Raw genomic sequence first — 24,701 nt, 5'->3', positions numbered from 1 at the left:
AGACTAGCCCCCTTCCCTCCCTCATGCTGCCCTCTGTAACCCAAGTCCTGTCACAAAAAGGCTTATGGATTTCCCCCCTCTGTAGTCTTATGGAAAACAGTGGTCTCAGTTGGAAACCTCAGTTTTTTTCAAAAAGGCACCTTTAATTTGGGCCTTGCAAAACATGTTAAAAATTAGAAGAGTGGGTTTTTTTCCAAAGAAATAATTTACACATTTTTACACAGAAATGCCATCCACATATGCTCACAATCATATTTATAATTACTTTTTCTTTGTTCTCATTTAAAAAAAAACACTTGGCCACAGGGTTTCTCAAGATACCCTAACATTGCATGCTTTGTCCAGAAATTAAAAAAAAGCTTCACATAAATTTTGGTCATTCAGAATAGAAGCCCATGTAGTGAAAATACCAGAACCATAAAATCCACTCGCTAGGGGAAGACCAGATCCAGTGTTTATAAGACAAATGGAGGGAGGTAATGTATTTAGTACAAACTCTGGATGTCTGTATACTTATTTATAAATATATGCGTTTAGGCTTATCATGACATATGAGCATATGCGCAGAGAGGAAGGATAGAGATTGGGATCCAGAGAATTCCTAATGTGGTAATACCACAAAAATCATAATTCAAACAGTTGTCAAAGAGAAAGTCTAGATGAGGAGAAAATTTTTTATATTTATGTAGCAACTCATTGACGAGCTCGACACTCTTTGGTCAATGATGCACTGGGAGTTGCAGGGGGGTTTGGAGTTGGTGGACTGGAGGGTGGTATGAAGCTGTTATTTCTGAAACTCGCTGATGTAGATTTTTTTTTTTTTTTTTTGTCAAAAGGAAGATGCATCAAATATTTATAGGGCTGCTTCTTTTGCTCCAAGAACAGACGATATAGCAATGAACAAGACAGAGGACACCACTGCCCCCATGGGACTCAGATGCTTGGAGGGGAGACATGTATAAACTACGTTGGGGTTCAGGGATACAACCTGATGGGGGATGGTGAAATTTTTGATGGGTTGACCATGACTTTGAGGTTCAAAGAATACAAATGGAAAAAAGTCGTGAAACATTGTAATTTTTAAAAACTTTAGTACAACCCCTGAACGTTCCAAGTGAACTGCAATGTAACCTCCAAGTAACGGGTCCTAACTTTGTAGTCTCAACTCTTGGACTCACTGAAAATTCAGATTTTCTATTACTGTCCGAAGGGTGACCAAATAGGGAATACAGAGGGGTTGATTAAAAGAGTATAAGTAGCAGCCCCAAAGTGATGTTTCACCGTCCAGACTACCTGAAAGAGGTTTAAGGACTCAAATGGTGCTATCTCACATACCCTTTTCATCCCATAAATTCGGTTACCCATTTCACATAGCTGGCCCGTGAAGTCAGTGCATTCCACCTACAGTCAATTGGGTATTGACAGAGAAGGAAGAAAAGAGTTTTAAAAGGCATTTTTCCAAGCTGGTTTAAGCCTTAAAAAAAAAAAAAAAAAAAAAAAACACTTCTAAATCATGCTATTCCTGTTTTGTAGCCCAGCCTGCCCCCCCCGCTCAGGATCTCACACCAGGTTGTGTTGACCCAGCAAAACTCCCTGAGGTCTTTGGACCAGGCCGAGCCAGTCTGCAACCCCAGGCCAGGCTCTGCACCTCTGCGGGGCCGGTCAGAGCAAACCTTGGGGCCTATTTGGGTCTAATAAGACTGAGTAAAGACCCCTGTACTTAACAGCATTGATAGGCTTGTAATTCAAAATGGTCTTTCCTGGCGTTTGAGGTATTCGGGCTTTGGAGACAAGCTGAGCTCTGTGACATGTGAGATGATTAGTCCCAAAGCACGGTAACTCAGACCATCCAGTTGGGCCACTGGGAGCCTCAGCCATGACCCCCTCACGTTTATGTAGTATTTTATGTTCCCCAGCAAGTTCTCCTCTTTGGTCCTACAACTCGCCCTCCCCTCCCCTCCCCCACCCCCGAAGCCCATGTTATTTTGCCTCTTATAGCATCCAGTCTGCACATAGGGCTTTGTGTTCACAAAACACTGTTGGTTATTCGTACCGCTTCATGGTTGTTTCAGACAAGCACTGTTTTCTTGTTCATTATTGCTTAAATATATCATTGCATGGTGTCATGGCTTATGGCTAATAAAACTCCCACTCGGAGTGACTGCAGCCTGGCTTGGTGGGAAGGGACATTGCAAGCGGCGGGCAGACACGGAAGCGGCAGGTTTTAGATGTGCTCTGATGCTGGGGACTGATCTCCGCTCCACGGAGTTGAGGACAGAGGGGAAAAAAGGTGACAGAAGGGTCCCTGCGTAATGATCCCTCCCGGAGCCTGGGAGGAAGGGGACTCCCAGGATCGGTGGCTGGGTACAGACCTGCCTCTCCTCGCTCCTTTCTTCCTCCGTCACCTTCAGAATCCATGAGACAGCCTTTCTTTTCCTCTCCAGCAGCCAGCACCTCTCCGTGCACACGATGAGGTGGAATTATACTTAGCCTCCTCGAAGTGTGCTGCCTCGGTGACTTTTTTTTTCTCGCTTTCTTCTCCGGCCAACAGCCAAGATGCGATGCTTGAAACTAAAATGTGTTTCTTTTTCCTTTCCGTGTCGTCAATTTGCTAGCATGTCTTGAGTGCCCGCTGGGGGCTCTCCTAGCCCAGTGCCTGGCACATAGTAGGGGCTCACTAAATGAGGAGAACACCGGGCCCAATGAGAGGAGTCAGGATGGATACTGGTTACCCTTGGAAGTAGGGTTACCCTTAAGGGTGAGGGGCTGCCCCAGGCTTTGGGGGCAGAGGCTGTTCATTATATTCCCTCTCTTTCTTTTTTTTTTTTTTTTAATTCATGCAACTTTGCCATTGCTTTTTAGTTCCTGTGGATGATAACAACCTTAAACATTTTATTTTATTTTTTTAAAGTAAGCCTTTAGAAAGGGGGGCTTGAACCATCATGACCCCAAGATCAAGAGTCGTATGCTGTATCTACTGAGCTGGCCCGGCACCCCGTCTATTCTCTTTCCTAATGCATGCACTTTATTAAAAGTCATCAAGCCCGGCAGCTATGAATTCTGTGGTTTTATTTAATGTATTCGATACTGCAGTAAAAACATTGTCTTGAAGACTAGTGTCTGTCCTGAAGTAACTTACGGTCTGACAGGTGGAAGGTGGAAGGAGTAACTAATATGTAGGCAGTAGATTAGAAGGCACGTGACTGAACTCAGGTCCTGTATTGTGCTATGATAGCAGGGTGCATTGGTTCATTCCAAGCTCTGCCCTTACCTGTGGCCTTGGCAGATTTCAGGGCGGAGGTCACATGAGCTGAAGCCCCCAAGTCTAACGCACAAGGAAGTCCGCATTCACTGCCTGTCATTGACTCAGAAGCCGGGGTGGCTGGTTCAGCTTTGTCTGCTGGCTCCCATTTATGATTTTTTTTTTTTTCAAGAAAGAAACATAAGGAAAACATTTGCTTTGACATTGAATCCACCCCCACATGTAACAGTAATTGCAGGCCCTGGAGGGGAAAAAAAAGTATCATTCCAATTTGGGGCCAACCAGCCTTGACAATATTGTGTTAAACCTTCTGAAGAGACGAAGCCAAGCTACGGCAAAGCAGCTCTGGTGCAGGTGGACAGTTGGGGGCACAGGGAGCCAAGCTGGGAGAACCTTCCAGAAGCAGGAGATGGAAGGGCCCCCATTCAAAATTCCGAGGCATTTTCAGGGAAGACAGGCGACTCTAGTCTTGGCCCTCGGAATGGCTTGTGCTGCTGACCCCTCGGGTTTGGGGCTATGAGCTAGTCAGATGCCCGGTTCCCATGATAAGATACACGCACTTGACCTGCACTTGGAGCCTGACCGGGTCTCCTAGAAACGACAGCCACAGAAGCACCGGAGAGCCGGGAGCCTGTGCAGCGTCCCAGAGCACACATGCTTTCTCCTCCCGTCTCAGCGTGTCTGTAAAAGTTCAAATACTGAGTCAAGTTTATTGTTTCTATCTCGTTTATTTTAAGTATAGTTTTACACTTTATTATGTGCAGTGACATCTTAAATGGAGCCTGTCACTCCATCTTGACTACTGCTAGGGGCTAGAGCCACTTACCATGTCACACGTTTCGGCAGCCCTGATTAGCGGTATCAGAATGAGCCCCAGAGGCTCCGCCCGCACCCCCGCCCCCAAATAGTGGCCCTGTTTACACAAAAGAAGATACTAGAACCACAGGATTCTGTATCAAAAGTGAGAGGGATTCTAAATGGATGAATTTGAGGTAGCAGTTCCTCCCCCCTTCCTCCCTTCCCTCCCCTTCCCTCCCCTCCCCTCCCCTCTCCTCCTTTCCCCTCCCTCTCTGTTTCCCTCTGTCCCTTCCCCAGCTTTTCTGAGAATAATAAATTAAAAGTGCCCCCCTCTCCCAGGCATGTGTTCCCTCTCTTTGAGAATAACATTTTTTTAGGTTAATTCTTGCCCTGAAAGAGCAACAATTAAAAAAAAAAAAACACAAAAACTTTTTCTTCGCCCGTGCCCCCCCCCCCCCCAAGTCAGTTTCTCAGCCCCGTCATTATGCGAGGTAGCCTAGAGTGATTTGAATATTTCATTCTCCGGCTGCTCTGCAGCATGCTTACAGATGGTACGGCTCCATCCTTCTGGACCTGGTTCAATTATAAATGAAAGTAGGGAGCTGAGATTTGTCTTTTTGTCTCTGCTTAGTTGGAATAACACAATAAAGCTTGATGGGTAGGAATTTCTCAAACTGCCTCTGTCGCCTCGGACATTCCCAGTTAGATCTCCCCTCAGAGTACTTGGTGGCACTCGCACCGGAAGCCAAGTGTATGATGGTCATGATTGTTTTTTTGGATATTTTCTTTCCTCTCCCTTGGACTAAGGCCGTATCATAGAAGGACAGGCGGCCGCTGCCCCCACCCTGCCTTTTTCCAGCTCCTTCCTATTTCTCATCGATTCCTTAGCTCTGGCTCCTTGACTTATTCCAGGACCTTCAGTAAAACCACTTCCCCACTCTGCGCCCTTAAAAGTCCTGTCCTGTCACATTGTGCCACTTAAGGACACATTCGTGGTCAGGGACAAGGATTTTTCTTCACATTAACACATGTATACCCAGCTCACTAAGTCAGTATATAAAAATAGAACACACATGTATAGCAATTTATGCAAACTTATGAATGTAATCTTGTATGCATGTATTTATCAGACACTAGTAGTAGTTTAAGTGTGTGTGTGTGTGCGTGCGTGCACGTGTGTGTGTGCCCGTGCGTGCCAAAGACTTCGTTTTGGTGTGTTTTGGAAGTCTGAAAAACAAACATTGAATATATTCTTTTATCTTGGGGTATTAGTGTTATGAACATTTAGGTAAATAGTAAAGTAGGCTGTTTATTCGGGCTGTGTTTATTTGGGATCAGCGTAAAGTTGTTTTCCCCTCCACCTCTAGTTCATGAGTGCTAAGTGTTGGGCAAGTGCAGTGTTACCTAGAGGAATGACTGGTTCACATATCTCCCAGTCATTTCAAAGAATGGGGGAAAACATTGACCATGTTTCTTGTACATGGATTGATTGATTGATTGATTGATTGATTGATACTTCATCAGATTATGTGGTTTCTCCATGAAGATGATTTTTAAAAAATTTCTCTGTGTGGGCGCTTGGGTGACTCAGTCAGTTAAGCATCTGACTCTTGATTTCGGCTCAGGTCATGATCTCAGGGTTGTGAGATTGAGCCAGGCATCGGTCTCCATGCTCAGCGGGGAATCTGCTTGGGATTCTCTCTCTCCCTCCCTCTGTCCCCCCCCCCCCCCTGTGCTCTGCCTCCCTCCCTCTCTTTCTCTCAGATAAATAAATACAGCTAAAACATTTCCCTGCGTCCCTCACCTGCTGTTGGAAGCCAGTTCTGCCTCGTTTACTCTTGCAGGTCTGTTATTTCTCCACCCTCACTTGGAGGATCTCCCCTTATAAAGTCAAATGGGGGCATCCATCTACGGTATCTCCTGCTACCTCCCTCCCTCCCTCTAAGTCATTTAAGATGAAGGATGAAGGGGTCTACAGGAGAAATCGCCAACGTAGAAGAGCGGGTGTTAGCATGGGACAGTAGGAGCTGAGACACCCTGCGTCGGCACAGGTCAGCGGAGGCAGTGTCTAAGGAACTCTGTCTGTTCTTTTCCTTGGAAGTTCCAACACTCCTCAGCTCAGCGCCTCCCCTTCCTCTTCCTACTCAGTCAAATGGAATCCAGCCTCCTGGAGAGAGAACAATGAATAGTAACCCAAAACAGAAAGTTACATTTTTCAGAAACACGACATACTTTAAAATATAAGGTGTGCTTCATTTTCATATTGGTTTATGATAAAAAAAAACATTTGTTGGAGGTGGCCTAGGAGGTGAAGAGCTGGTTCTGAAGTGTGCTGCAGAGGGATTCCTCCGTGGGTCCCAGGCCACCCTGATTCCCAGCTCAGCTCTGTCATCCCAATGATACAAGGTGAGCTAGAGGTAAAAACTTGGGACCTAAATGGAGTTAGAAATGCCATTGTTCCATATTTTTCAGGGAACTAAAATAATGTCTTTGCAGCAATTTTCTAGGAACACAACAATTAGAAATATTTAATAACCTGTGGTCACTTTGCTACAACTAATTATCTTGAACTCACTTTCTGCCAATAAAAAAAAATTTTACCAGAGAAATGAAATTGGAGTTCCTATTTTTAGCTAGCTTTAATTTGTCAATCATTGACCTACTTTCTCTGGTAATTTGAAATAAACTGAAAAATAATAGCAAGAATACTAATATTGGTACAATCATTTTCAGTGTACAAAGTACTTTTCGTAAATATTGTCTCTGTTTTCACCCTCACAATAACTCTGATGAAGTGTTTTGTTCTTCCTAGTTTACAGATTGGAAAACAAACTTAGGTTAAACAACTTAACCACAATCACAGTTCAAATGCAATGTGAATCTATTAGGATTAGGCTCAATGGTAATGCAAACCACACTCATCCCATTTCAACAAACAGAAAACAGGTGTAATCTTTTGACATACTCGTGATCCAGTATGGCTGCTAAAGCACCAGCCATCTGTAGGCATTCCAGGCATCAGAATGGAGGAAGGGGTGAGGACGAAGAGTGGATTTACTCCTTTTTAAGAGGACTTTCTAGAGTACGAGCTAACTTCTGCTTGTATCTCACTGACTAGGACTTACTGATGTAGCCGCTCTTAGTTGTAAGGTAGAGTCTTGGAAAGGTATCGGGGTGGAAAAGTCTCAGTTATCTCTTGGAGACTGGGCAAGTTTTTGAAATAGCACTGCACTTGGGTTTAGAAGAGAAGTGAGAGTGCCTTAGCCCCCAAATATCCCTTGACCCTCGACCAGGTAAGATAGACTGGGTAGTCCTTTTTATTGTCTCGAGCTGATTTGGAACATAGGTGTCCTACTATACCAGAGAACCTGTTTGCTAAAGGCAAAGGCAAATCCTGATTGTGTTCATGAATGTTTGCTAAAGTGGTGTAACTAACCGCATTCGTGGTGAGGCGTATGAGCAGGTGGTGTGCTTGGAAGGGCAACAGCAAGACTGACAAGGGTCTGACTCTAATCTTGCTGTGGGCAGTCAATCGATGGAGATAGGGGTGACCTTCAGGCTTTGGTGTAAATTCTTAAAGTTGACTTGGTGTGCTCCTAGCAGAATTAAAAAAAACAGTATAGCTGTTAAATCCACGTGGCCCCTTGGTGTTCCTTCCACTGAAATCATAAAGGGATGGTTTATAGGATTGCAGAGATTTATAGGATCAACTCCTTGGTTATTCTGTGGCCAGTGGTCAAGGAACCCGTATGCTCCAGATGACCTCAGTGGAGAGGGCTTCTTACTACTGACTTTGTTTCTGGCGGGGGAAACAAAAAAACACCCCAGTTTCTAAGTACTTGGGCCTGTACTTTTTGCTTCGTAGCCTAATATCCCTCAAGTCCTTGTCCATGAGCGGAATGAGTATAGGGTGTCTTCTCTCTGCACTTTGTCATTTGAATCAACTGCCCCAAGGGCTTCAGAGTCACACTGCACACACATCTCACAGGTGCTGATGGCCCCTGGCTATCTCTTATTTATTTATATTTTTTAAAGGCTAAGATGAAAACAGAGCACCTATATGTTTGTGACCGAAAGCATTTTGTGTGTGTGTGTGTGTATCTGTGTGTAATATTTCACATGGTATATCACATTAGCCTCTTAATATGATTTTCCTTAGGTCACAAATCCATATAGAATATTTGACAGTGTAGCTTGCTCTAATATTTTTGTTGCAGTGATGGAGGGATGACCACATTACTCACGAGTGAGCACTGCTGGTCTCTTCGGGATGTCAGGAGAAACTTTATGGTGCGGCTGGCACCATCACATATTTTATTTAGACCGCAGATGTTCGGTCCCATAATTTAGTTGTCTTATTTTGTTACATTTCCAGCCGCGTTTTTTTTTCTTTTAGTTTGCCTTTATAATTCTATTAGAATCTGTCAATATAACTATCGTCCACCTATGTGGGAAAAGACTTAGTCTTGGCAACACCGGTGCACAGATCTGCATATAATGTAATTTGAGATGCACAGTGGTGGTGTTAGATACAAGACCTTTTTTCACCGTCCTATGGGAAATACTTAGGTTAGTGTGTTTCTTTGCCATCATGGAAGCTATTATGTCTTAAAGATGTAAGGAGGGCACGTATTGCATGGTGCACTGGGTGTTATACGCAAGTTATCAGTCATGGAACTTTAGATCAAAAACTAGGGATGTACTGTATGGTGACTGACATAATATAATAAAAAATATTATTAAAAATATGTTATTATAATTTAAGGCTTTTTATTTTTTATTTTGGTTAGTCAAGTTGTCATAATTATAATTCTGTGAATGGGTCTTCTTCCTTTGGGAAGGAATTTTGCAGCACTGAAGGACAGATACCCACGTAGTTGTAGATTTGAAATACCCTTCCTCCACCCTGGCCTTTCCTGGCCTAGTTGCTTCTGCCTGGAACTATGTATATGGTCATCAAGAGTATATGGGTATTGATTTCACCCTCGGTTTGAGGAACGTATGGACATAATGTCTGGACAAGAATTGGCGGGCAGTATAAAGACATATATACATACAGCTCTGCTCTTAATTCACCCGTGATTTTGTCTCTGCCCAGCAAGTTTAAATGTTATCTTTAAAAAATTTGTCTTGGGGGGCACCTGGGTGGCTCAGTCAGTGAAGCGTCTGCCTTCGGCTCAGGTCATGATTCCAGGGTCGTGGGATCAAGTCCTGTGTCGGGCTCCCTGCTCACTGGGGAGTCTGCTTCTTCCTCTGCCCCTCACCCCGCTCATGTTCTCTCTCTCAAATAAATAAATAAAATCTTAAAAAAAATAAAACAAAAATAAAAAATTTGTCTTGGGTGCATTGGATGTGTGTGCGCGCGTGCGTGCGTGCGTGTGTGTCTGCGTGTGCATGCGTGTACGTACAATTATCCCATGTGCAGTAAGTGGGTATTAAATGTCCTCTCCTGGTGGAAGGAAACAGGACACTTTTGCTCTGATTTGGGCCTGGCAAGGGGAACGATCAGCTTTACCCATGAAGGTGATTGGCTCCTGATAATGACTCTCTTCTGGCAGCAGATTTGGGGAAGGAGCAAGCAAATACTTCATGGAGTCCGAACTGTTCAAAATGGATTTTACCTAGTGAGAGTCCGTGCGAAAGCAGCGAGCACTTCCCAGACGCCTTCTGTGTGCCAAGCACCCCCCTCATGACTTTACACATGTTAACTCGTTTAAACCTGATAGCAATTCTGCCAGATAAATGTGGTTCCCCCAGTTTACAGATGAGGAAACAATCCGGGGCTTTGAGAAGTGAACTAGCCTGGAGTCAGACAGCTAATAAGAGGAGGAGGAATCAGAATTTAACTTGAGTCTGTCTGATGATAAAGCCATCCCATTTCTAGGGCGCCATGGAAACTTGTGTCACCGTGAGTCCAATAAACTCTTTCTATCGGGGTAGGAAATGCCCCTTGAAATATTGTTATTGAAATCATAGCAACGCCTTTATGTGCTAAACTCACGGACTCTGCTTACCTTGTTTGAATAAATTAGAAAGTATTTATGAACCCGTTCCATGCCCCTAGCAAAGTCCCGAATGCTGGAAGAGAGCGAAAGAAGGGTAAGGTGCGGTCCTTCCCCTTGGATGGGTAACTGCCCTTTGGCAATGAGAAAACAGTATGTAAACTGGTCGTCACGACGATTTCTAATAAATCTGTGACTCATGGGGTATCAGCAGTAACTACGGAGCTGTGTGCTGTGTTCAAAGACCTGGAGAAGCAGAGGAGGGGCAGAAGAGCCCAGGCGTCGTCAAACAGAGCCCCGCAAGGGTACTCTCCGTGCGGCCGGCTGGAGGATGGAGAGAAGACCTTGGAGGACTAGCTAGTTTGAGGATGGACGCCAGGAACAAAGTGTCACCATCCTGCAGGTGGAACAGAAGGCACATCTGCCTGGCCTGGCACTCCAAGGTTTTCAAAGCATTTCCTTCTCTTGTTTATCCTCATTGCCTCTCTCATTGAGGTACGCTTATTATCCTCACCGTCGTCATCGTTGTTGCCCTCGTCTGACAGATGAGGGGCACCGGCCAAGCCCTGCTCCACCTCCCTCTGTGCTCTATGATGGGCTCTAGAGGAAATGCGTGAGGGGTGCGGGGCTGGGGGAAGCAGCACCCCACCTGCTCATGGACCCCCAGCTAGTGGGGTGCAGAGACTTGACATTATCCCAAGTCTTCTGATTCCTGTTTGGATCTAAAAAGTAAGGGCTTTTCTAGAGTCTGGTATCCCTTCCATGGGTTCCAGTTTCTGAATGGGTTATATTCCCAAATTTTTCCTTTTCTTTTACCACCTCCCCCCTGCCAGCCCCCACTTTTCTCTTTTGCAGTCTCTTCTAATGCTGATCTCCTGGCAGTGGCTCTCTCCTTTTCTGCAGGTGCAATATAGCTAGACTCCCAGGCCCAGACATAGACACCTGATGTAAGATCAAATCTGCCTTGTGTATAATATGCTTGTCTTGTTTTGGTTGTATCAGATCACCATTTACAGAATCGTTTTTAATAAGAAAATATATTCTGACGTAGGGCCAACTATATAGTTTGTTGGGGTCAAGTGCAAAACAAAAATGTGAACCCCACATTCAAAAATTATTAAGAGTTTCAAGATGGTGGGACACCTGGGTGGCTCAGTCGGTGAAGCGTCTGCCTTCAGCTCAGGTCATGATCTTGGGATCCTGGGATCAAGCCCTGCATGGGGGGAGGGGGGGGGGTCTCTGCTCAGCAGGGAGCCTGCTTCTCCCTCTCCCTCTGCCTGTCACTCCCCGTGCTTGTGCGCTCTCTGTCAAATAAATAAATAAAATCTTAAAAAAAAAAAAAAAGAATTTCAAGATGGTGACCTTAGAGCATTAAACCAAATGCAGGTCCTTCTGAGCAAGGGGCGCTGCATGACAGCACGGGCCTCTCATCCATGAGGCTGGCCCTGTTTGGAGGTTTCGCTTAGGATACAAAGTAATACCTTCTGCCCTAGAAGCTTATCAGGGCCTCCCTAAACAGGGAGTGGGAAGGAGGCATGTGCACGCGCAGGGGCTGGAAAGAAGCAGGGTTCAGGGTGCAGGATGGAGGTGGTTTCTTGCATCTGCCTGTTTGGGTAAATGTACCAGGAGCGTGTTAACTCTCTGTTGCATGAGGGAAGCTATCTCTTTATTAGTCATTGCTGAAGAATTCTGATTTGGAGCAAAGGAGGGAATGAATAAGTGAGAGGGAGCACACATCAGGGCTTCCGTGCTCACTGCCAGCTTAGAATTGGTTCAGTTTCAAGTTTGTAAGTTTATTATTGTAAGTGGAGATAAGGCCCATCGTTCTATAGAAGTCCCAGCACCTTCTACATGTATTTCTGGCACAAAAACAGATGGGATAGAAACTTACACAAAAATCACATCTGCCACTCTGGACAATTAAACAAAACGTGAAATTGCAGCTAAAACCACAGGGTATTTAAATAGAACAAGATTTCAAATGAAGGACTCATGTTGTTGAACCAGAATGTGGTTTAACTCTGCATCTTCTGAAGGAGGGGGTATTTTTTTGGATTTTGTTTTTGTTTTTCCATATGTTTGGGTTTGGGGTTGTTTTTTTTTTCTTTTTTTACATGAGTAGATGTGCCCACTTAACAAAGACAACTTTTCTCATTCTGGGGGAGGCTAAGCCAAAATTTTGTGCTTTTTTGAATCCTTCTATCAAAAGGGACATGAAAAAAAACCCTAACGTTTATTTCACACCAGCCGTGTACTAGGGGCCCACCAAAGCCACAGACTGAAAGTACTGCCAACTTTATTTTACAGTTGAAAACACAAGCTCCAAGATGTCCCCCACGGCCTCTCTACCAGTAAGTGATGTAAACGGGACTCGAATTCTAAGTCCAAAGCCCATGTCCCCCACACACACCAGATTACCCTCCCAACTCAATTCCAGCGCGGGAAGCCAGAGACAGAGGAACAGAGCCTGCGAAGTCATCCAGCCTCTCGACCTTGTAGGAACTGTGCTATCAGGAGGGGCCCCTGCTGTTATTATTCTCTGGGTCCTTGTGGAGGTGGAATACTGCTTTGTAACTTTGCTTTTGCTCCCTGAAGTGTTTCTGAAATGTGATTTGGATTTCTAGCTCACATCTCCTTTCTACCTTGTAAAACCCCATGGCCCCCCGTAGAATGGTTACCCCCAGTACAGTTTGAGAAAAGCCTATCATCTCTTCCACGAAAGAAACTCCCCTTGCTTTGTACTGTCCTTGCCCACCCTACTCTGCCTCACTGCCCCCAGACCCCAAATATTTGCCTATTTGTGTGAGATGTGGATACTTTTCTGTGGAGTCTGTTCAAATTGATTTAAACTTCAGGGCCATCGCCGCTGTCTGTGTGTGTGGTTTGATTCCCTCACAAATAAATTGAATTTGCTGGCTCAAGGTTTTGAGGGGATCGTGAAGAATCTCACAGAGGTTGACTGAGACTCTGGCCCCAAATCATGGATCTGCACCCTGGGTGCTTGTCATTTCCTGGCCCCTACAGAGCTCGGAAGAAGACACATTCCCTTTGACATCCGAAGCGGTGCCATCTGCTGACTCATGTCTGTAGGAAAGTATGAAGCAAGGGCATTAGGCTCAGAAGACCCCTAGATAAAGTGGGGAAGGCGTAGGTTATAGTCTCTTCCCTGTCCCTCTTGTAATGGAGTCTCACGGTGTCGTTTATTAACAGAGCTAGTCTTCTCCTACACGTCTGTCTGTAAGGATCAGATGAGGTGCACTGTGTGTGCTGTGCAAATAAAAATAACATCGTCATAACCAGGAAGCCAGGGCAGTCTAGGGAACACGTGCCAAATGTGGACCATAAGCCAAATTTTTACTCCTACATTTATGAGTAACTGTCCTATAGGTGAAGGGGTGCTGTATTACTGAAAGGGAGTTGGGTCTAGTTGCCGCCGTGATGTCCCACCTCCTTCAGTCTGTAGGAGAGTCAGCACCCATGTGCATCTCCACACACACTCTGTGCTCGCCTGCACCTGCTTGCCCCCCTACCTTTTCAGGCAGCTCACAACAAGGTGAGGGGCTCGAGAGCAGTACGCGCATCCCCTTGCACATACGCAGCCCGTCCTTGCTTCTCTGAGTACCAGGAGAGAAGCCCAGCAGTGTGCAGAGGGCTTGGGCTTGGAAGAACTGGACTGGGGTGATCTGTGTAACCCTGGGCTGAGTTGAGCCTCTCTGAGCCAATTTCCTGAAAGATGGGTATCTGTGATCTACTTCTGAAGATTGATGTGGGGGTCAGGGCGATAATGGGGATGAGGTAATATGAAAGTTCTTGGTAGAGCTCAAAGGGCTGTAGCAGAAAAGAAGTCCAGATCTCTGTTCAAAGACTGTCTCAGTGGCTCTGTCATTGTAGAAAATGGATGGTTTTCCAGAAACATGTCTTAATCAGCAAGATCTTTAAAAATGACCCGATGAACCTCTGAGTGCCGTCTTCCCTTTCTATAAAGAAAGGGGAGTGACTTGCCCACGGTCACCAAGTTGAAGGGCGGCAGACCAAGTCCATCAACGTCCGTGGAACACCAGCGATTTTCCGCCTGGAGCCACCTCTTGACCGTGAAATCCCCACGACCGCTCAGGGTCGCCTCTTGTGCTCCAGACGCCTCCGCCTCGCAGTCTCGTGGACATTTCCCCTCCTTCGTGACCAAGGCAGGGTAGAGCCCTCCTCTTCCTTCTTCCTGCCGTGCTTCATGGTCCACATGTCTTGCAGACGATGCCTGTGGGCATTCCACATCTATGTGACTCCACTGTTTCCCAGGGTCTTCTCCTGGACGGTCTGGTCAGGCGATTATTCTGTTTGCCCGTCTCTTTGCTGTAACCTCTGAAGCCCGTCACCATCTCTGCTAGTTGGCGCTGCCAGCTCGGAGAATCTCCTTAAGCAAAGTGCCTTTCTGAAGCCGAGCCCTGGTATCACAGTGTCTTTTGATGCCCTTGAATCTTTTACTCCAAAGTGCAACGAAGATTCTGGTGTTCGTGACACAGGCGTGAGAGGTGTGCAGAGAAGGAGGCGAGGAGGTCTGTGACCTCTGAAAGAGGGACGCCGGCCAGGACAAGCAGCATGTGCGCATGCGTTCATTCCAAAGACCGCTGTTCCTTTGTATTTGGCTGATCCTTCCGGCAAAGCGAATTGCAAAGGAAGTACCTCTATACGCTGTTGCCTTAAGATGCCAGCTTTCACAAGAGGGGCATGCGCTTCTCCCAGGATTCCTGGAGGCCCTTCTCTCCACCCTCCCTGCCCCTCTGCCTTCTTTTTCCCTGAAAACTTTGAGGATTGGCGATACTCCTTGACCAGCGTCTTCAACCAAAGGACCGCCAGGGGATTTGAGTGTTTATTGCTTTTTTTCTCCAGGATTGGAACAGCTCCAACCAGCTACTATTTGAAAAACATAGAAGTATTTTTTTGGTTATTATCAAAAGGAGAATAGAGTTTTCTTGCAACTAAATGAGAACTTGATATCTTTCTTGCCCCAGGGATGTGTGTGTGTGTGTGTGTGTTTGAGAGGAAGGGGTATCCAGCCTTCCCTTCCCACCCCCATTTCTGGCTCCTGGTAGTCAAACTGGTGTTCTGAACCACACCAGGGACGGCACGTTGCCTTTCACCAAAGGAAGACATTCAGTAATCAGATTTCTTGTCTACCTGCCTCTGTCTGTCCCCTTTGCCCCGAGGGTTCCCCTGTCAGTCAGTCTGTCTGTTGTCTGCACGTGGCATTTGTTTGTCTTGACGATCACTACAGTCTTTCTGTCTTTTCTCTTAAACAGCTTTTTTAAAGCCCCCAGAGACCCTTAAAAAAAAAAAAAGGAATGCAAATGGAAATTGCGCTAGAAGCAAAAATGAGCATTGTTGTGAGTCATGGGATCCTGGCCACACAGGGACAAACTAGTTTTTATTTTGGGTAATATTTCTTCTTTGGCATTTATTACACCTCTGTTAAACACAGCTCATGTGACACAGTGTTATTCACAGGCAATCAGAGAAAAAGCTGCAAGTTGAGCCATCAGGAGGGCAGGGCGACTTATTGTTAATAGCGGCCATTAAAGCTGAAAGGAAAAATTACCCATCTGCCCCCGCCAGACCTGTCTGCCTGGGATGAGCCCGGGCCTCCTGGCCGCAAGGGGGGCTGGGTGAACATGAGGGAAGGGGAATGGAATGTAGAAACCCGAGATCCGGATCGGTGGAGGGGAAGGTAGAGCTGAATTCAAGTTTGGACCCTACCCCACGCGCAGAAGAAACCCCACCAATGCCAACACGCAGGCAGCACCCCTCCTCTGTTCTCACAAGCGCACCGGATCGCTCTTCCCCGAAGGTCTGCTCAGGATCCAGTTGAGTCTGGACTGGAAACTCGACGGCAAGATTTGTTCAGCAGCAATGCCTTTCCACCACAGGGTATAATTCAGAACAGATTCACTACACCAAAAATCGTTGCCATTAGACCTTGGGGTTCAGCAATGCAAATTTTTTTTTATTTTAAAAAGTCTATATTTAAAAGAGCATATGGTTTGAAATCCTTTCAGACACTTTAAATCCTAGCCAAAGAGGCAACCCCATTTACCCACTCTGACAAGTCCCTCTACAAGTGCGCTTGTGTGATGGGGCTGTATAAGGTGTCAGCTAGGGGAATAAATTTGAAACGGCTTTGCAGAGAGTGTGTGGGTAAAACTTGTAAGAGGGGCGTCTGAGTGGTGCCGTTGGTAGAACGTCGGACTCTTGGTTTCCACTCCGGTTGTGATCTTGGGGTCATGGGATCGAGCCCCGTGTCGGGCTCCGTTCTCAGCACGGAGTCTGCTTGGGATGCTTTCTCCCTCTCCCTCTACCCCTCTCTCCCTCTCCCCCTCTTTCTCTCAAATAAATAAATAAATCTTAAAAAAACAAAAACAAAAAAACAAACCTTCCAGCAGGTCTGGAAGGGAAAGGCGTAGGCCCCTTTTGCAGCTAGTGCTAGTTAGCACCTTGGGGTGCAGAGTGACCGTTGCTATCAGGATCACATACCAGTTTGGAGAACTGTAACAGAAACTGGACTTGGGGCTTGGAGGATGGCTCCTCTCCCCTCCCCCTGCACACCCTACACCTCAGGAGGGCAGTGTCACAGCCCTGCATGGTTTTTTGGGGGTGGAGATATTAGAATGAGGTTTGAAAGGCAAGTTGGATGGCCCCAGCGATGACCTCTGGGGCTGGCCGGAAGTCTGAGCAGAGCTGGCAGGACTTAGCATTTAGGCAACCCCTGAGTGCACGCCTGGCTGGAGGTCAGTGTGGGCCTGTCTGAGGGGGAGGGGCCTGCTGAGTCAGACCCGGGAGAGGTGCTTTGTGCTCCGAGTGTTTGATTTTCCAGATACGACCACGCCCAGTGCTGGGCTCCAGCCCTCAACTGTTCCTTGGCAATCAAAGCCAGTGTAGGTCAGATCAGCTTAACTCATCACCGAGGGAATTTCTGGTAGAGCTTGGCTCCTTCTTACATTTGGTCACATTGTCCCACTAAGAGTGGTGGTGCTCACTCACCCTCTCTGTGTTGGTGGCACATTTTGAATACTAGATTATTTTGGCTGCCCTTTAGCGTGAACTTTAAGCTCCCTCTGCAAGGATCTTCAGCGCCGTGTCACTCATTGACTAGAACTCTCTCCGTCCCTGATCCAGCTCTTGGGGACAGTCAGCACACAGTTCTCTTGATACTACCCCATCTCTTGCCTTCTGCTCTTGGCAGTTGGATTGCACCCTGTAGACAGAATGGGGTGGCCCACTCGGCTCCACATTGCTGACAGACACTGCTAACACAGTGTATCTTAGGCGTATCGCAACTCTACTGTGGTCTATTCAATTGTTATAGAAGATGAATTCATGGATTGTTGAAGAGTCTGACCTTTATCTCCACGGTCTCTCTCGTAGGGGTCCACTGAGTGATCAAGTGTGGAGAGTGTGTTGGGGGGTATATGGCTTAGGGGATAGGATGGGGCTGGTAGGGCACATCATTTGCTGAACCCGTGGATTATCTCTAGAGGGGAGTCATGTCACCTTGAGACACCTGCTGAGTGTTCTGGAAAGAATTAGGAGTTGGAAAGGCATGGAGAAGCAGGTCTGGGAAAGAATTAGCTGAGGTGAGAGTCAACTGAGGAGAAGCAAGTGTGGCAGGGCCCTGGGGAACCATGGGCAGGTGAGCAGCAAATTTGCAGTGTCAGCACAACGGATCTGCCTCCAGAACTGGGTCCAGGACTCCGGGAAGCCAGCAAGGCCCTTTCCCCCATAGTTCCACGTTAAGGGCAGCCAGTTCCCTAAAGTGTTGTATCCATTTTGGATTCTTTGAACTTTAAGAACTATGAACAGCAGAGAGAGAGGTGTCAAAAGATGAGGAATTTCCATTTCAAAGACCCTGTGATTATTTATTCTTTAGAGGAGAAGGCTAATGGGTTGTTGACTTGCCTTATGTACGGGGCTTCTGTGCAGAGCATGTCCGGCAAAGTCCGTTGTGAAGAAACGGCAGACCAAGAGAAAATAAACCAAATATGCGTTCCTTTTCAAGCAAGGTCCTTTGGGAAGCTTCAAAAATTTCAGAAGGAATGGTGCCTGCTTTCACAGAACTGATTCAGTGAAGACCTCTTCATACCTCTTCATATCATCAAGTGCTGGCTCTCCGGTATGATGAAAAGTCTCCGTTGGGGAGATAGAAAAGGCAGCTCCTATCTGGTTTGGGTTGGTTTGGCATCCTTAAGGTGAGGATAGAATTCTTACATTTATTTGCTTGGATTTCCGAGCGGTCACTGTGGTAAGAGGCCGTGGGCTCTGTGCCACAGACTCTGGTGAAGTTGCATCTGCGGCCAACCAAGGGAGGGGTTTACCCTGAGTTGTTATGATTTAGGGGCTGTTACATTTTTAACGGACCTGAAAAATCTGCTCAGAGACAGCCACTTGGAGACTTTCCGAAGGCTGGACGTGGTAGAAGAGGGACGTGGGCATCAGTTAGGATCTCATGTTTCTTCCAGAAGACTGGCTTTTCCCCATTTCTCACTTGCTATCTCCCAGTGTAATTACCATCGCAAGCATTTCCTGTTTGTCCCCTGTAGGTACACCACATTGTGCCAGTAACCCGTGGCCCAGCAGGAATATACAGTGTCCTGTGCCAGTGTCGATCAGGGCTTGATTACACTTCACGGCTGTAATTCAAGCCTGCTAATCCTCCTTTGCGTTAGGAAAAGAGGCCTGTTCTATTAGATAAGCTGATTACTGTCTGGTGTGTGCCTCATGCCTAGCAAGAGTTGTTTATATGTGGAATTATTGCTGGTTGGAGTCTGTGCTTTCCTGCACTGAGTAAGCTGGCGTCGGGGTCAGGGGTATCAGGCTTCACCTCAGATCTGGGAGGGGTGAGAAATGGAGTCTTGATTACAGCTGCTTTGCTCCCCACCTCTGTGCCACTGGCGCACTGTTTACTTTTCTGCTCTGTGAACGGAAGGAACCAGATAAGATTTGAAGAGTCTGAGACTTTTGCCCTCAGGCCTCTCTGTCGGAGATCATAGAGTGAAAGGTCACTGCCCCAGACTCTGCCGTCCCCCGTCGCTTTGTAGGACCTGCTTGGTGGTGTGTTGTCTGGAGGGGCTGAGGGAGGGAGCAAGATGGCGGGCGAAGTTGAGTGTGTAGTGAAGTCAGCAGCCACAGACCCAAGAGTGCCCGACCACAAGGCGAGATGGCTACAGAGACCATTTGAAGGCTTTCTTGCATCCAGAGATGTTTTCTTTGAAGCCACAAAAGCCTTGAAACCACCTTTGTCTCTCCCTCCAGGCCCATCGCTGCTCGGCCTTGCAGCTTGAGGCTTGGGTGCAGCCTACAAAGCCCGGGCTCTTCACAGGGAGGAAGTGCATTTGTTAGGACTGTCTGCCAAGTGGAGTTGGCGTGACTGATGCTGGCTGTGCTCTCGGGAATCCCCTCCCCCCCAACCAAAGCAGCTCTCCAGGGAAAGGGCGGGGGTCCGTCCTGTCCCCAGATGCAGAGCGGAGCTTGTGCTTAATGATGGCTCAGAAGTGTTTAAGTTCTACCGGTGGTTACTGAGTCAGTGGCGTGAGGAGGAAGTACTACAGCGCGGTCACAGGTAGACGTGTGCACCTGGCCCTTGGCCTCGTCAGCCTCTGCGCTGGCAGCTGTAGGCACCTGCTTGTGCATGAGTTGAATATGCGGTGGCCTACACTGGAGTGAGGAAGTTAGGATGCACGTCGGCATGCGTCATGGCGAACAGATCCCAAGCAGAGGCGTTCTGGTGAGTAAACTTCCTCCACGCTACTCTGCATTCACGATCCTCTCGAGAGTCTGCCTTTCTCCATGGAACCATCGATCCCTTTCAGGCAGTCCTTTTGTCTTTTATTTCTGTGTCCCCAGTACCTGTACTGCCTGGCATGTGGTAAGCGCACAAGGAGTGATGTTTTTAACTTAATGAATGAAGGACACCTGACCTGGGTGGCACCGTACCCGACTCTTGGTTTTGGCTCGGGTGGTGATCTCAGGGTTGTGGGATCGAGCCTCGCCTGTCCAATTAGGACTCTCTCTCCCTCTGCCCCCGCCCCCCGCCCCATGATCTCACATACTCTCTCTCTCTCTCAAATAAATACTTAAAAAAAAAAAAAATGAATGAATGACTAAACCGGTTAATATATTTCAGTAAAGGGGGCCTACCCAAGAATGAATGCAAGTCCAAATCATTTCACACAGCTCTCTGCACATGCGTTCCCTCTCGTGTACCTTTCCTTCTTTTTTGCTCTTTAAGCAGACTCTAAATCCCCAGGGGCATGGGGATTCCTTGGATGTAAAGGGCACAGCGAGCTGCAGGCAGGACAGAACACTGCAGAGCCAAGTCGCATGTTAGGAAGGACACTGTGACGTGAGATGTAGACAGAAGGGCTGCTGCGTTATGTCCTCACTGCTGGGTATCTGGTCTGTGTGATGCTTCTCGATCTGCAGACATCTCGACACTTATTTTATCTCCCTCTTTTCTTCTGCCTTTGCCTCCATCACCTTCCTCTCTTAGTCCTCTTCCCCCCTCACCCCCACACTCTCCTTCCCTTCCCTTTTCTAGGGAAATCCTTATCTCCAGTAGACCAGCATATTCTCCAAATAGATGAGTTGTACCCTCAAAGATTTTTCTTCTGAACTTGAATTAATTTCAAGGAAAGATCCAAAGAACCGTACAGAGGGTGTGGCAACAAAAACAGAGCTCTGAAAAGTAACTGAAAAGCTTTAAGCCTAATTTAAGCAATGAAAATTCTCTTCAATGTGTGTTGATTAATTTTCTTTAAGGGATTATAAATGTGTGCGTTTAGTATACTCATCATTGTATGTATGGCTTTGGTTTCTAAGTCGTGGCTGAAACTTAAGACTGGATATCTTCTCTAGATCTATGGTTGTGTGTTTGTGTGTTCTGTGTGTAGGGGGGTGGGTATGACATAGAGTATGTGTGCTGTCTTCAGAAGATGGAAGTACACAGGATCGAGCCCCATGTCGGGCTCCCTGCTCATCGAGGAGTCTGCTTCTCCCTCTCCATCTGCTGCTCCCCCTGCTTGTGCTCTCTCTCTCTGTCAAATAAATAAATAAAATCTTTAAAAAAAAAGAAGTTGGAGGTACAAGCCTTTTTTACTTCTACACATGAGCTGAGTAAATGCTTGACTCTCAAAAGAGTAATTGTCCAGGAAAACTACATTTTGAAATTCACCTTAGCATCTTTGAAATAATCTCAGATGTTTTGAGAGTCAAGAAGTGAATAGCGGTGTTGCATCCCAGAGACTCAGACCATGGGGCCAAACCTGAGCACTTTCCTCACAGGACATAAGCAGAGTTTTCAGAGTCGAGGGTCCTACCAAACACAGAACAGCACTAGTAGCAACAAGGCAGAGAGAAATTAGGAAAACCTCTGCTTTTCATTCCGTTCGTAATTCTTTACATCCATGTCACCGGGAGGCTGGATGACTCGCCGATCTCCTCTGTGTTGCTGGCATCTGGAGTTTTAAGACCAGCAGTATTGTTTGAATGTTTGCCTAAACTGGAGATCTCTAGGTCTTTAACCAGAGTTGGTTTCCTGGGATCCTCTCTCAAAGAGGAAACATAAATACATCAACCTAGTTTGTATTGGTTTATGAAATCTTAAAATTAGCAAGTTTTTGTCCTAATGTTGTTCCATCATCACCTGTTGAAAATAATGTTTGAAGATGAGGACAATAGGCTGAGATGGGTCCAGACCTCTTTACTTTCTCTAGGAAAAGGAAATATACATGATACATACATTATGCAGCTTGATAGGGGTATCTGGCACCTCTTTCTCTGGAGGACTTCAGATTATCTTTCTTCTTACCTGTCTGAGCCCATGTGCCATTATGATAGTAAATGGAGGCAGCGAGGGGACCCAGAACTGTGGTTTGGAAATTGGGAACAGAGCCTGGAATTGGAGGCATCTCTGACCTTGTGATATCAAAACTTAAAACCAAGGTCTTGCACCAGCAACCCGGTGCCATTCTTTCCCAAACAGAGCAACAGTGCAGCTGCTGGGATCTCACCTCCACATCTTCAGTCCCAAGAAGTGAAAATAGGTCGAGCTTTTAAAAAAAGTGTTTGCACAACTGCAATTGTGATGGTTTGGTGTGTAAACAGTTCCGTGACTTGACTGTTTACTTTAAGACAGAACAGGGTAGAGGGTGTTGGAGCTGAGAAAGCCGCATGTGTTGTTCGGAGTTTTCCTTGGTTTGGCCTAGCTCAGGAGAGCAGAGACATTACATGCAGGGGAAAAAAGGCAGCACTAACATTCGTGTTGGCGTCCAACCTGTGAAAATTGCCGGCCACTAATTCCGGCCCTGGCAACGCAGTTCAGCCCTGGGAGCATGTCAGGGCGTGGACCCTTGCTTGCTACTAGCTTTGCTGTGATGGAGGAGAAAGGCCTAAGTCAACTATATAACCCATTGTGTGGCCAGGAGCCCATCTGACTCCCCTGTGCCTCTGTTCCCTCATCTGAATAAAAGGTTTCATGATACCCCAGAATATGCATATGAGAATAAAGGCAGCCGAACCCATTTTTAATAAATTACTGTGTAAAGCTTAATTCCCACATAAGAAAAGATCGGCTTCCTCCGTTCTCCCATACCCTTTGTCCACACATCTACCCATCATCACTTCGTGTTGTTAACCAGCGCTTCTCTTTCCTCCATGATGCTGCAGACTTATTTCTGAGTGAGCCTCCCCAGTGGAAATACAGGACTTAGCAGAGAGTAGGTACTCAAGTGTATGTTTGTTGAATGAAGAGCGGATGAGCCAGGGTCCTTGTCCGAATGGCAGTGTTGGTGAAATCGTGCGGGCCAGTAACACTTTGTGCAGGCTGAGCGGTTTTTATTTTAACGGAGCTGTAAGGCTGTCAGTAAACATAAGTGGACATGACCAGTTTGGCAGAGTCAAGCAGAGTGCTGCTGGAAAGCAGGCCACACCAAAAGAGAAAAGCAAATTTGGCTTCTAAGATTACCATATGTCTGGTACCCCAGAGGATGTGAGCCCCCCGCAAAGACCTCTGCTGAAGTGGGGTCTGTAGGGCCCGATCTGTAGGGCCCTTGCTGCACACTCAGCCCTCTGGGCCTCAGTGGCCTCCTTGACTTAGACAAGGCTTGCTAGGGGCTCTCCCCTGAGGCCAGCTGTGGCCCAGGGAAGTGCCATCAGTCAGAACCCGACAAGGGCCATGCTGATGTCCGGCAGCTGGAACAGGTGGGGAGCTTCTTGTGCACCGGGTAAGCTTGAGAGCGCTATTTTGTGGGTCAGAGAGATGTCGGCTCACTCAGTGGAGGAGAAAACAAGACACCTCTTCAGATAAATATAGTAAGAAGCACAGTAAATAAGGCCCAGCCTCAGGGAGGCAGATCTTTAAAGGAAAATTAAGATAGCCTGTCATCTGTCTCTCTGTCAACCGTTGATGTATTTAGCTTGCGCCTTGCGGTGCTAAATGCTTTTTGATGATGATGGTCATGATGGCCAGTGTAACTCCCCACCGTGAGAGACACCCCCTGTGTGAGAGCTCTTGGGGCGGGGGGGGGGGGGTCCATCTCAAGTGCACTGAGAGATGGGATGGGCCAGAGGACCCTTCTCTCTTGTCCCCGACTTCCAGATTTTACCAGAATGGAAAAGCAAGTGAAGACAACAACAAAATGCTCATGTGAAACTCGGAGCCTAATCGCTCCCATCTGCTCCAGGGCTGCTTCCCTCGCTGCCTGCCAGGATGTTTGCCGCAGTCGCTAAGTAGCACATTATTTTCGATAAGTTGCAATCATTTACTTGAAATCTACTTCTCCCTTAAAATGTCCCCCTGGAAACTGGAATCGGCATCTGAGAAGCCCTGTTCAGGATGGAATTTGAATGCTTGCGCTCAAGTTCACAAAAAGTGAAGCCCATTTGTCCACCAGGTGTTTATGTATTCAGGGTTCAGCGGCTTGGACCCTGTTGGGAGGAGAGGAAGAGGCGCCATGGAGATCAGATCAGGCTGGGAGATCAGAGCCACCGTATCTCGTTCCCCGAGGACAGGCACAGGTGCGGAGAGGGCAGAAGTAGGAAATGGTGGCTCGGTGGACTCTTCCCCAAAGCAGAAATGTCACGCCTCCCTTAAGACATTAAGCCAAGACCCTTCTTGGTCCCTGGGAGATGTTTCTCTCTTACCCAGTGACTGGGCTAGTGAAGGCATGTTTCGCAATCTGGAACTCATCATCTCAAGCGCCCTCCCCCTTCCGCCACCCCCCAAACCCCCCGGGCATTTCTTACTCAGCACCTCTTGCCCAGGAGGAGAATCGAGACACAGCATCCAGTCTGCCATCTGATCTTCCCCGTCACTCAAGCCTTCGTGCTTCCAGAGGCTACTTGGAAAGTTTCAAGATGCATCAAATCCTCCCGCTTCTCATGCAGCCTGTTTGCCTGTGGATTCTGCAGCTCCGCGTGTCTGAGGACGGCACGGGTGACTCATTAGCAGCAAGGCATGTGCTTGGGGTGGTTTTTGTAATGAGCAGTGATGGATCATCTGTATACTCTCCCTGAAGGACCCTGCCTGACCTTGTATGCATTTGTGAGATGGCTGTCTGGGGTCACAGGTGTTGTCTGTGGTCATGGAAAAAGGAAAG

The 24,701-nt window shown here is 47.0% G+C and overlaps 1 protein-coding gene and 1 long non-coding RNA gene across 4 annotated transcripts in view; one reads left to right on the top strand and one right to left on the bottom strand.

Annotated features, from left to right (window-relative positions):
* The window catches only part of PBX1 (PBX homeobox 1), a 281,408-nt gene that overhangs the window by 187,006 nt on the left and 69,701 nt on the right, over window positions 1–24,701 (top strand). The window lies entirely within an intron of this gene.
* LOC130544327 (uncharacterized) lies at window positions 21,791–24,608 on the bottom strand. Its single transcript, XR_008960529.1, has 2 exons — window positions 24,356–24,608; window positions 21,791–24,030 (listed from the first exon to the last, which is right to left on the bottom strand). It is a non-coding gene; the product is annotated as an uncharacterized LOC130544327 (long non-coding RNA).

Source organism: Ursus arctos, unplaced genomic scaffold (assembly GCF_023065955.2).
Source record: "Ursus arctos isolate Adak ecotype North America unplaced genomic scaffold, UrsArc2.0 scaffold_2, whole genome shotgun sequence".
NCBI lineage: Eukaryota > Metazoa > Chordata > Mammalia > Carnivora > Ursidae > Ursus > Ursus arctos.
The sequence above is the reverse complement of the archived record's forward strand: the minus strand, read 5'-3'. Positions and strand labels throughout refer to the sequence as shown.